This window comes from Nicotiana attenuata, chromosome 11, assembly GCF_001879085.1.
Source record: "Nicotiana attenuata strain UT chromosome 11, NIATTr2, whole genome shotgun sequence".
Taxonomy (NCBI): Eukaryota; Viridiplantae; Streptophyta; class Magnoliopsida; order Solanales; family Solanaceae; genus Nicotiana; species Nicotiana attenuata.
In genome coordinates this window covers 50072626-50085372 of record NC_031999.1, presented here as the reverse complement: position 1 = coordinate 50085372, position 12747 = coordinate 50072626, and the positions used below count along the sequence as shown (strand labels likewise).

Below are 12747 nucleotides of genomic sequence, written 5' to 3'. Positions count from 1 at the left end.
ATATAGCAGCCATCATGTTGTTCCAATCGAAAACACCTTAATTAGAAGCTACTTATTCCTTTGTAGTTGAGGAACATAGTTCTCTATTGCATACTTTTGGTAAGTTATTGTTACCCGTAGAAACAGATGTATATTACAAACTATTAGATGAATTGATCGATAAAATATTTGTTCCTCTTTCCTCTTTAATATTGGCCACCCTAGCGTGTGTTGCTAAATTGAGTATCTAATAAAAAAACACTAATAAGGGTATGTCATGCTGTAAAACCAGGTATCAACAAAGGCAAAAAAATAATCTTACCCAGCTATAAGGCAATAAAAAGTTCTTTATTTATTAGCAAAAGACAATGATGTGTTAGATTACTTGAACATGAAAACTTCAAGGCAAAGACAATAAAAGAAACTTCCATCTTATGCACTCATGTAAAGATCAAGGTTAAAATTTGTCTCAAATTCAAAAGAAAATCAACATAGATAATCAAGAAAAGAGTATTCTTACATTCCCCAATAAAGGGTCTCAATCCAAAAGCATAGCAACACCTCAACTCACTATAGCCTCTAGTTGTGGCACAGTAAGTATTACTATTGTCTCCCTAGTTTCATTTGACTGCCGCCTCATATCCTGAAGTAGATAACGAAAGAAGCAAATATCAGTGAGAGATGTACAATATTTTCACAATCAAGACAGTTTTGTACTGTTGCTGGAAATCTAATTCTAGACAATCCCCATAATGAGCCTGTTGATATACTTACATGCCTAATTTTGACATAACTTTGTTGTAACATTGAGGCTACAGAACATGAGAGTTTCGGATGACAATTGGTTATACAATATTATATGTATCTACAACAGGAACTCATTTGCTTCAACATGTAGACTATTAAAAATAAGATTGTTGCTTTATAATCACAACAACGTAAGACCATAAGTAGAATAGTTGTTACTTATTTCCAAACCGCTTAGATTCTGTTTAAAGTTTATTTTAAATCCATCACATACATCATAGCATGTTTTTTACGTTCTCGTCTTCTTTTTCGTTAATTTTTGTGTCAGACTTATTGGTGCATTGGTCATGCCAAGATATAACAGTCCTAGCTGATTGGTTCTAATCATCTGTAAATAATATTAGAAGGATCCATGTTTGGTATACGCACATCTTCATTATTGATTAATTTAAGATGCAAACATATCTAGATAGGAAAAAAGCATAGTTATACATGGTGGGTGTAAGATTTTGAAACACATTCATTCCTATTTTCCATCCAAAAAGTTCTATACTGGGAGGCTATTATCCCAAAGGGGGGAGGGGGGGTTTCCTATAGTTTGGAATTTTCAAAATATTTTCAATTATAAAGAATTTCACATTCTCAATAAATAATCAGAATAAATATCAAATAAAAGTTTATAACTCTCTAACAACACAAGATGGTGATAATACTTTATGCTGTGATCATAGTTAAGTATTATCTAATTGAATCCAACAAAGTGCATACAGAATAAGCAAACACAATGTTGTTGTTGATGAAAATGATCTTATCCATGGTAATAATGGCAAAAGATAGCGTCTTTCCAATTTCAAAATAGTAAAAGATCAATTATATTCTGAGTACTGTACAAACTACTAAAGAAGTTAAAATTTTTTTTTCTTCATAAATCATCAAGAAATACAGATACAGACAAAAAAGGAAAGTTGACGGATGCCGAAGAGAGGAGGAGAACCAAAGGAATGGAACTGTCATGGATGTGTATGAGAGTCATGGAATCAAACTGCTTAGCTTGGGTTTAAAGTTTATTTTATGGTAATTACAACAAAAATTTGATAATTTATTTTTGGTGGGGGTCAGGAATGATCTTCTACGCAAAAATCCTTACTTAGCCAATAAATTTGCAACATATTAATTCATTACAATCATACGTAGCACCAGAACTCCTAGAGAGCAACTATGTACGAAGTAAATTAAATATAGAAGAATGTTTACCTCAATCAGCCCCAAATGGCACAAAGTTTTATTTTAAGCAGAGCCAACACAAATCACATAGTCTTGATCGCTTCCCATCCTTCAAAATAGCCCGAAATGCAGCAAATAGAACCTCTGCAATAGCCAATATGATGGACAAAAAATAGCCTGGAAAAATCATCCCTGAAAGTATGCTCAAATAGGGAATTACCATTTTTTTAATAAACCAAGCAATAATCAACAAAAACATGCTATTGTTCCATTTTTAATCAATGGTTTAATGAAAAAATAAATTGCATAAATTTACTTCGTTGTGGACAAAATCATCGAGCAACTCTTGAGAGAATTACTAAGACAGTAGCTCAACTCCATTATCCTCTTCTTGCAACTCGAATTCGCCATGCTAGTTCTATCCATGGACAATCTCTTAACAGAATGAGCATCAAGTGCTAATACCACATATTGAGAAATAGTCAATATGTAACGTGCAAAAAGGAACACAGTGCAACTAATACAAAAAATACCACAGAGTATTTTTATTGAAAATTAAACTTTAACAGCATCGAGTCATTTCCGTCATTATAGTATGGTACGTAGAAAATGTATTATTTGTAGTATAGTAGTAGAAAATATCCTAGATCGAAAGATCATGTAAAACTTTTGATGGTAGTTGAAGGTTTTATTTGTCCTTTCTATTTCAGGGCAACGGGTGATATGCTTGCAAAATTGTATCTTTATGAAAACGATTGTTGACATGAGCTGAGTGGAGGCATGTTTCCTCTGAGTATGCAGCTTTTGCAGACTTATGCCTAATTAACAATATGAAAAGTTTTGGGTAGTAGATGAGATATTTTAAGGTATTGCGTCTTTTAAAGAAAAATTTAACCTTGGCTTTTCCTCCCAATCAATCTCTTCTGCAGTCACAAGGAGAAGGGAACTATATAGTCATGAATTAGTAGCAAGGGTGTCAATTATTTTTTGTCCATAATTATGGCAGAAAATGCTTTTCTTTCCCAAAACACTCTATTATATGACTGTAGTATATTAACAAATATGTAAATAGTTCAAAATAGAATAACTCTAAAGTTTAAATACCTAATCTTTTCATCCATCAAAATAACCTCAATTAAAAAAGGACTATCAGGTCTGTCGCATTCGAGAACTGCAACACTTGCGATGCACCACTTGTTTGTCCATAATCATAAGAACACACAGAAATCTTCACTAAATCAATTCTCAAGATGCTTACTAATTATGTGACGATCTTCTAGTTATCTTAAAGCATTTCTGTTTCTCATGCACGTTTATATGGAGAAACCTTTCTAAGGTTTTGAGCTTATGGATGTACTTACTATCCCAAAGGCATAAGGTGATAGAATTGAAGAATTTTTTTTAAGTAAGTTGCTAAAATTGAAGATGCTAGAGACCGTTCCGTTATCTACAATTATTTCCTCTCTAATTAATTTATATATGTAAAAAAAGGATATTTTCATTTTTCGAAAATTCTGGCCTTACGCTGCAGGGAAAAATAGGCTCTTTCAGACTCAACAATTAAACCCTTTGATTGGTAAATTTTTCCTCTGAATCAAATGCAAAAACTTAATTTAGGCACAAGTATTTATGATCAAAAACTTGAGCAATAGCTCTCATGATCAGTAGATTCCATAGATTATTCCTCATTAATATAAGCACTTTTTTTTTCACCTGCTTGCTAATGCAGCACCCCATTTTTCTGCACATGAGGATTTCATAACATGCAAATTACTATAAATATGACTATACGACATAGCAACCTTTAAAATTTTACATTAATTTGAAGTTACCAGATTATTCCAAAAAACAATATGAGTCTTGAAGTTGAAATTTTGCATTTAAACGCATATTACGCAGAGGAAAACTGAAAGAAATCTAGACAAAACATATTATGTATCATCAACAGCAATAGTAGCAGCGAACAATATATGGAAACAGAGGCAAATGGGCACAGAACTTTTGAGAATTGATGAGATTTCAACTTTAAAAATATTTTCTCTAATCTCTCAAAAAATCTATTCCTTATTGATAGAAAGAAGATAATTACAATTCAAATGATAGAAAGAAGATAATTACAATTCAAATACTGATTTGTTATGCAATTCTAATTTTGGCCATACCAGAAGAAAGAGAAAAAATGTTATATGGAGTTCCCGTGTCTCTTTGTGGCTGAAAGGTACCCGTAAAGGAGGCAGAATCTCGGCGTAGTAGAGGATTGATCGGAGAAGAAAATGGTTAGAGTTGAAGAGGATCTTGGAGAGCAGTTATACGGATCCCATCAGTTATATGACGCTTTGTTTTCCTACAATTACTGAGATCGTGCAGATTGTGGGAATTGGGATGTGAGTGCGTGTGGGTTCCTTTTTAGTTTAAAATATGGTAGTATTTAAAAATTGAAAAAGAATAGAGTTATATGTGGTGGTAACTTCTTCACAATATAAAATGGAATCGGCTTTTTAAAAAGAAAAAATTAGTTTTACCTAAATTGTAGTAACTAATTACCTAAACTGTAACTACTTTGGCCTAAAATTGCTACATGGCAATTTATGCATGCTGACACTTGGCAAAATCTTATGACTGACTTCTTTTCTTTTAAGTATATATAGAAGATGATCAAAATATAAAAAGTTACATAAAATAAATTGCGTCTGCCGGGAGTCGAACCCGGGTCTATTGCTTGGAAGGCAATTATCCTAACCGTTGGACTACAAACACCTTGTTGTTTCCTAAATCGTTTTCCAATTTACTCAGTTATTTGTTAGGACTTAAGGGACATCTCGACCAAAGATAAACTGTTATAGAAGAATTAACTCAAATAATCGTCTACTCAAACGCTTAAATTTAAAATAGAGGGTGAAATCAATATATATATATATATATATATATATATATATAGGTCGTGTGTGTGTGTGTTTTATGTTTCATATAAGATTTATGTATAATATATTATTTTTATGTATAATCATTATATAATTTATGTATACTTGCTAGGAAAAATAAACAATAAATTCAACTAGCTAGTTATGTAAAGATCCCATTATTATATACCTTACTAGTAAAATAATCCGCCGCTTCACGCGGCTGTTAAAGATTGTTCTTCTTCTTTTTTTTTTTATTAGAGTTTCCTACTCAAATTTTTTAAATATAGACTTACAATGTTGCAATATACCTAAACTAATTCTTCTTTGGAAATATTAGAGGCTCTTAAAAATAAAAATGAAGATAGTATATTCAAATTTATCATTAGTGGGGTTGGAGCTACAAACTTTAAGATTTTTCCTTCTTTTTTTTTTTTCCAGATGGTTTTGCTGGAAAGAGACTTTAATAAAAGAAATTAAGAAATTTTTCTTAGATAGTAACATAGTTTGTGATATCTTAGAGAGTGAGAATAAAAGTTAAGCGATAATAATTATATACATTCAAATGTTATTGCATGCCCACAACAGTTTATCAGTTTATTGGATGTGTTATTTGGAATAAAAAATTGAAGTGGAAACGAAACTATTAATATTTCATAATTATAGCCTTCTAAAATGCTCAAAAAATAGTATTAATGTAAAAAGTATCATGTAGTCTTATAACTGCATACAAAAGATTATAGAGTTGCAATAATTGGCCGCAATAAATTTATTTGTAAAAATAAAAAGATATGAAGGTTTGTGCATTTCCCTCCTTTTCTTCACGATAATAAATGTTGCATAATATATTGTTCATTTAGGCAATTAAAAAAATTATAGTTTGATGCCGCTATAAATATATAAAATTAGCAGAGTACAATAAAGAAAAAGAACTATAATAATGACCATGTTGAAGGCCATCTTACAAGATAATTCGCCAGATTTCCATAAGTTAATTTCCTTTTCCGACCTTTTTACTGCATGTATAGTTTCTCTATTAAATAAATAAATGTTATTGAAAGTGAAATTGCCACTTAAGAAGACTGCCAAATATTTAAAGTTAACAAAAAAATATAAAAGAAGAAATCATGAGAAATATTGAACTATCTTCTCGTTAATTATCCGATTTAATTGGAATACGAAAAGAAACCAAATAAAAAATAAACGAATTAAAGAGAATAAACGGTTAGGAATTTGGAAAAAACAACCAACGTCATAAAATAATTACGCATAATATATTATATATAAGTATAAAATGTAGTAATAGTACTAAATAATTATTAGAGAGGGAAAAAGAAAGATAAAATGATGCATTCTTTCTTTATAATAATAATATATAGAAGAGCCAGCTGGGCGTTGTCTTGCCAGCTTGCCGACCAAGGCCCTTTTTGGTCATTTCATGTAGCACAATTTTAATACGTGCTGACTCTACAAGGCCCTGCACGTGAAATCTGCCTACAACTCGAGGTTGAGGACAAGTGACCGCTTCAATTTCTATCTAATTGTTTACTCTGCTTTTCTCTTCGCCTGTACTCTGTTTTTTCCGCTGGTAGTAAATATCATCGAATACCTTTGTTTCTTTGTTCGATCTCTGACCCTCCGGCCGAATTACTGGTACGTTTCTCTTTCACCCACTGAATTATAGTTGTTTTGTTTTCCTGTAAGCTATCTTCTTCTTATCTTGTATTTCTCTGTTTCATCTTTTACTGCACGCTAAGACTTTGTTTTTTATGTGTTTGAGCAAATTCTTGAATGAATCAGTTGGGTGGCGACACATTTTTAGATTATTCCGTGTGGTATTCGATTCACCTTGCCTTTTCCTCCGTTTTTCTGTTTAATTTTTTGTTTTATGATATACTGGATTTTTGCTATTAAAAATTCAATTCTACAGCCTTGGAAGTAAATTGTTTTTTCCTAGAAGAATATGGTTAAGAGGTCAGCATAGAGACACATCCTATTTTAATTCTTTTTTGCCAATCTAGGAACATATGAAAAGTTCGCAATCTTCAAACTCCTCTGCGACTGCAACCCTTTCTCTCCTTGCTCTTCTTGTTGTTAGCTTTACCCTTTGGTGAATTTATCGTTTGGATTTTCTTATCTTGTGTTTCTCTCCGCCATCATGGGATGCTAGGCCTTTGCTACACAGGAAGTTTAATTGTCCAGCTGTGTTTGCTCTTACTGAGGAAATTCTTGAGTCAGTCAGAGTTTTTACTAAACGTTTACCATTTGTCTTTCAATTTAATTTCTTGCTCTGCTTGGGAGGAGAAGAGGCTGCTCCTTTTGATTTGAGTAACCTATGTGCGATGACAAAACTTAACTGGGTGGATAATATATATATATATATATATATATATATATATATATATATATATATTTAATAAGAGATATTTTAATATATATACAAGGTTCGGGCCAAAGTCACTAGGTTCGACCGAATCCATAGCTTATATCCTGCCCTGCCCTCGCGAGACCAAGAAACCTAGGCTCTGATACCACCTTGTCACGACCCAAACCCCGGTCGTGATGGCGCCCAACACATTGCTAGGCAAGCCCGACCATTTACGCAACCTTAGCCAAATAATCTAAATAAATAGATAAATGTTCACTACTATAATACCAATTTAGTGCGGAAATTCTGATATAATCTCTAACATTCGAAAACCCCAAAATAAAATACTAAATAGCCCACAGAATCTGATGTCACGAACATGAGCCTCTAGAAACAGATTATTCACCTATTACAAGTCCGACTAAGAAAATAATACAAATAAAAGGATAAAATGGATGGGAGAGATCAAGGCTGCGAACGCCATGCAGCTACCTCGATACTCTCGGATAATTGCTGCTCCGCTAAACAAGTCCTCACTCACCCTGTGGTGTACCTGAATCTGCACACAAGGTGCAGGGAGTATTGTGAGTACTTCCAACCCAGAGAGTAATAAATATAAATAAAGTCTGAGGATAAGCTATAAATACAACAACGCGGACCAATAGCATAATACAGTAAACATTAAAAACAGTTATAATAAAGTCACACCAGAATGAGAATAAATAACAATTAAATATGCAATGCAACACATAAACCGGTACCTCCAGTACCCCGCTGCGACCGTGCAGCCCGCTCTATTTATTTAACGTCGACGGCGCTCACTGGGGGTATGCAGACTCCGGGAGGGGCCCCTTACGGCCCAAGCGCAATAATAAGCCATCTCGTGACATCAAACAGGCCCTTGGCCTCATATCAATATCATTATTATACCACTGCGGCGTGCAGTCCGATCCCATACTCAGTCCAAAATCACATAAGCCTTTCGGCACAATAAAATAAAAATATTCAGCCCAAACTTCATTTAAAAATATTACTTTAGTTTCTACTTTTAGAAAATGACTGAGTTTACAAAACAATGTTAAATACCAGGACTGAGTTCAATATCCAGAAATATGGTAAGAAACCAGTAAAATAATCCCTGAAGGATTCAAGTAGTTGGCACGAAGCCCAGTTATGATAATTAATCCATTTTTATAAGGATATCACGAAACTACAATCAATTAGGTAGTAATTTTTATTGAGCGGGACAATCCCCGATGGTGCTCTACCCCACGCCCGTTATCCGGCGTGCAAGTCACCTCACATAGTACTACGTTATGCAAATTCGGGGTTTCAAACCCTCAACACAGCATTTACATTTATTACTAACCTCAAGCCGGCCAAGGTCCTAGCTTGCTATGCCCTTGCCTTTCGAATTCACCTCTTCGTGCGTCGAATCTGACCAAAACCACAACGAATACGTCACAATATGCTAAGGGAATATAACCCAATCGAAAAGACTCGAAAAACATCGAAAATCACGAAGTTGGCAAAACCCGAGCCCCGGGCCCACTTCTCGAAAAATTATAAATTTCACATCACCGATTCCTTATCTCGCCACGAGTCCATGCATATAAAGAACACCAAAATCGGAGTCCAAATGACCCCTCAAATTCCCATTTTTGTTCTCTTAGGTTTCAAGCCCTAAACCACCATTTTTGACCTTAATTCCTTGAGTTTTCGGTGTAATTTCATGTATTTGCATGATAAAATTGTGTTCTAAGTCCAAGAATGCTTACCTGATCGAAGTCCTTGAATTTCCTCTTCAAAATCGCTCAAGAACACCCCAAGTCCGAAGTTAAAATATGTGTTCTGTAAAATTTCGCGAAGGGATTAAAAACCCACTTCTGATCAGTTGTTTCCGCACCTGCGGTCATTTTCCGCTTCTGCGTCTACCGCATCTGCGGTCTTTTTTCGTTCCTGCGGAAATCTCCTTAAAATCCAAAATTCCGCATCTGCGACTCCGCAGATGCGGTTGGCATCTTCACACCTGCGACTACTGTCGCTTCTGCGGTTCTTGAATCGCTTCTGCGGTACCGCTTCTGCGGTCCCATTTCCGCAGAAGCGAAAATACCAGAAGCAGCAAAATTCTGCAATCTCTTTAAGTTCAAAACTTCCCGTTAGGCATCCGAAATCACCCCGAGGCCCCCGGGACCTCAACCAAAAGCACCAACACATCCTATAACATCATTCAAACTTGTTCCAATCATAAAAACACCTCAAACAACACTAAAACCATCATTTCTCATCGAATTCAAGCCTAAGTTTTTCAAAAACTTCCGAGATACGCATTCGATCAAAAACCCAACCAAGTCACCTCCGAATGACCTGAAATTTTGCACACACATCCCAAATCACCTAACGAAGCTACTGCAACTCTCGAAATTCCATTCCGACCCTCGGATCTCACCTATCAACCGGAATTCGCCAAAATACTAACTTCGCCAATTCAAGCTTAGTTCTACACCGGACCTCCAAAACCGATTCCGATCGCACTCCTAAGTCAAAAATCATCCCCCGAAGCTAACCGAATCACCGGAATTCACATCCGAGCCCTCTAACTCAATAGTCAACATCCGGTTGACTTTTCCATTACAAGCCTTCCTTAAAGAGACTAAATGTCTTATTTTCTACCAAAACTAAACCGATTCGACTCTAACTTACCAAATGCCGATAATGAAACATGAAAAAGCAATAAATGGGGAAAACGGGGCGGTAACACATGAGACGACGGGTCGGGTCGTCACATCCTCCCCAACTTAAATAAACGCTCGTCCTCGAGCGGGCCAAGAAACATACCTGAAGTCTCAAATAGGTGAGGATATCTGCTCCGCATCTCCTGTTCGGTCTCCCAGGTAGCCTCCTCCACGGGCCGACCTCTCCACTGCACTTTCACTGATGCAACATCCTTTGATCTCAACTTCCGAACCTGACGATCCAAAATGGCTGCTGGCTCTACCTCGTAAGTCAAGTCACCCTCCAGCTGAACTGTACTGAAATCTAAAACATGGGACGGGTCCCTAATGTACTTCCGGAGCATAGACACATGAAAAACTGGATGCACGCCCGACAAGCTAGGTGGCAAGGCAAGCTCATAAGCCACCTCCCCGATCCTCCTAAGTACCTCAAAAGGCCCAATGAACCGCGGACTCAGCTTTCCTTTCTTCCCAAATCTCATAACACCCTTTGTGGGTGAAACCTTCAGCAAGACCTTCTCACCAATCATAAAAGATACATCTCGAACCTTCCTGTCTGCATAGCTCTTCTGTCTCGACTGTGCTGTACGGAGTCTCTCCTGAATCACCTTCACCTTCTCTAATGCATCCTGTACCAAATCTGTCCCCAACAACCTAGCCTCCCCGGGCTCGAACCAACCAACTGGAGATCTACACCGCCTCCCATACAAGGCCTCATACGGTGCCATCTGAATGCTGGATTGATAGCTATTATTGTAGGCAAACTCTGCAAGCGGTAGAAACCGATCCCATGACCCTCCAAAATCAATAACACAGTCACGTAACATATCCTCCAATATCTGAATGGTGCGTTCGGACTGCCCGTCCGTCTGAGGGTGAAAAGCTATGCTCAACTGCACCTGAGTACCCAACTCTCGCTGAACCGCCTGCCAAAACTGAGAGGTGAACTGAGTGCCCCGATCTGATATGATGGAAACTGGGACACCATGCAATTGAACTATCTCCCGAATATAGATCTCCGCCAGCCGCTCTGAAGAATAAGTAGTACAAACCGGAATGAAGTGCGCGGACTTGGTCAGCCTGTCTACAATCACCCAAATAGCATCAAATTTCTTCAGAGGTCGTGGAAGTCCGGTAACAAAATCCATAGTGATCTTCTCCCACTTCCACTCAGGAATAACCATCTGCTGATGTAAGCCACCTGGTCTCTGATGCTCATATTTCACTTGCTGACAATTAAGACACCGGGCTATATACTCCACAATATCTCTCTTCATCCTCCGCCACCAATAGTGCTGTCTGAGATCCTGGTACATCTTCGCGGCACCCGGATGAATGGAATATCGCGAGCTATGGGCCTCCTCCAATATCAACTCCCGAAGCCCATCCACATTGGGCACACAAATCCGGCCCTGCATCCTCAACACACCATCATCTCCAATAGTCACATCCCTGGCATCATCATGCTGAACCCCGTCCTTAAGGACAAGCAAATGTGGATCATCATGCTGATACTCCCTGATGCGGTCATACAAGGAAGACCGAGAAACCACACAAGCCAACACTCGACTGGGCTCTGAAATATCTAATCTCACAAATTGGTTGGCCAAGGCCTGAACATCAACTGCAAATGGCCTCTCCTCAACTGGAATATATGCCAAGCTCCCCATACTCACTGACTTCCGGCTCAAAGCATCGGCCACTACATTGGCCTTCCCCGGGTGATACAGGATAGTAATGTCATAATCCTTAAGTAACTCCAACCATCTACGCTGCCTCAAATTAAGATCGTTTTGCCTGCACAAATGCTGAAGACTGCGATGATCAGTGAACACCTCACAGGATACGCTATACAAGTAATGCCTCCAAATCTTCAGTGCATGGACTATAGCCGCTAGCTCCAGATCATGGACGGGGTAGTTCTGCTCATGGGGCTTCAACTGACGAGAAGCATACGCAATAACTCTACCCTCTTGCATCAAAGCACAACCAATCCCAACTCTCGAAGCATCGCAATATACTGTATAAGATCCTGAAGCTGATGGCAAGACTAACACTGGAGCCGTGGTCAAAGCCGTCTTGAGCTTCTGAAAGCTCTCCTCACACTCGTCCGACCATACAAATGCGACACCCTTCTAAGTCAACTTGGTCAAGGGCGATGCAATAGAGGAAAATCCCTGCACAAACCGGCGATAGTAACCTGCCAACCCTAGGAAGCTGCGAATCTCTGTGGCTGAGGTCGGTCTAGGCCAACTCTGCACCGCCTCTATCTTCTTTGGGTCAACCTGGATACCCTCACTGGACACCACATGTCCCAAGAAAGCCACTGAACCGAGCCAGAACTCACATTTGGAGAACTTTGCATAAAGCCTCTCCTCCCTTAATCTCTGCAATACAACTCTCAAATGCTGCGCGTGCTCCTCCTGACTGTGCGAGTATACCAGTATGTCATCAACGAATACTATGACAAATGAATCCAGGTAAGGCCGGAACACACTGTTCATTAGGTGCATGAAAGCTGCTGGGGCATTGGTCAGCCCGAAAGACATGACAAGAAATTCATAGTGACCATATCTAGTCCTGAAAGCAGTCTTGTGAATATCTGAGTCCCTGATTTTTAATTGGTGGTAACCCGAACGGAGATCAATTTTTGAGAACACCCTCGCTCCCTGAAGTTGGTCAAATAAATCATCAATGCGAGGTAAGGGGTACTTGTTTTTAATTGTTACCTTGTTCAACTGTCTATAATCGATGCACATTCTCATCGTGCCATCCTTCTTCTTCACAAATGAAC

At 37.6% G+C, this 12747-nt stretch overlaps 2 long non-coding RNA genes and 1 other non-coding gene across 4 annotated transcripts in view; 1 reads left to right on the top strand and 2 right to left on the bottom strand.

Annotated features, from left to right (window-relative positions):
- Window positions 395-4326, bottom strand: LOC109235056. 2 transcript variants are annotated; one of them, XR_002069303.1, is made up of 4 exons: window positions 4113-4326; window positions 2267-2408; window positions 1981-2094; window positions 395-622 (listed from the first exon to the last, which is right to left on the bottom strand). It is a non-coding gene; the product is annotated as an uncharacterized LOC109235056 (long non-coding RNA). The 2 variants fall into 2 exon arrangements; XR_002069304.1 differs by lacking the exon at window positions 2267-2408.
- Window positions 4636-4707, bottom strand: TRNAG-UCC. Its single transcript has one exon. It is a non-coding gene; the product is annotated as a tRNA-Gly (tRNA).
- Window positions 6357-12747, top strand: part of LOC109234504 — a 13592-nt gene continuing 7201 nt past the window's right edge. The window contains exon 1 of the long non-coding RNA XR_002069251.1: window positions 6357-6503. This is a non-coding gene — a long non-coding RNA (uncharacterized LOC109234504). The remainder of the gene's footprint in view (window positions 6504-12747) is intronic.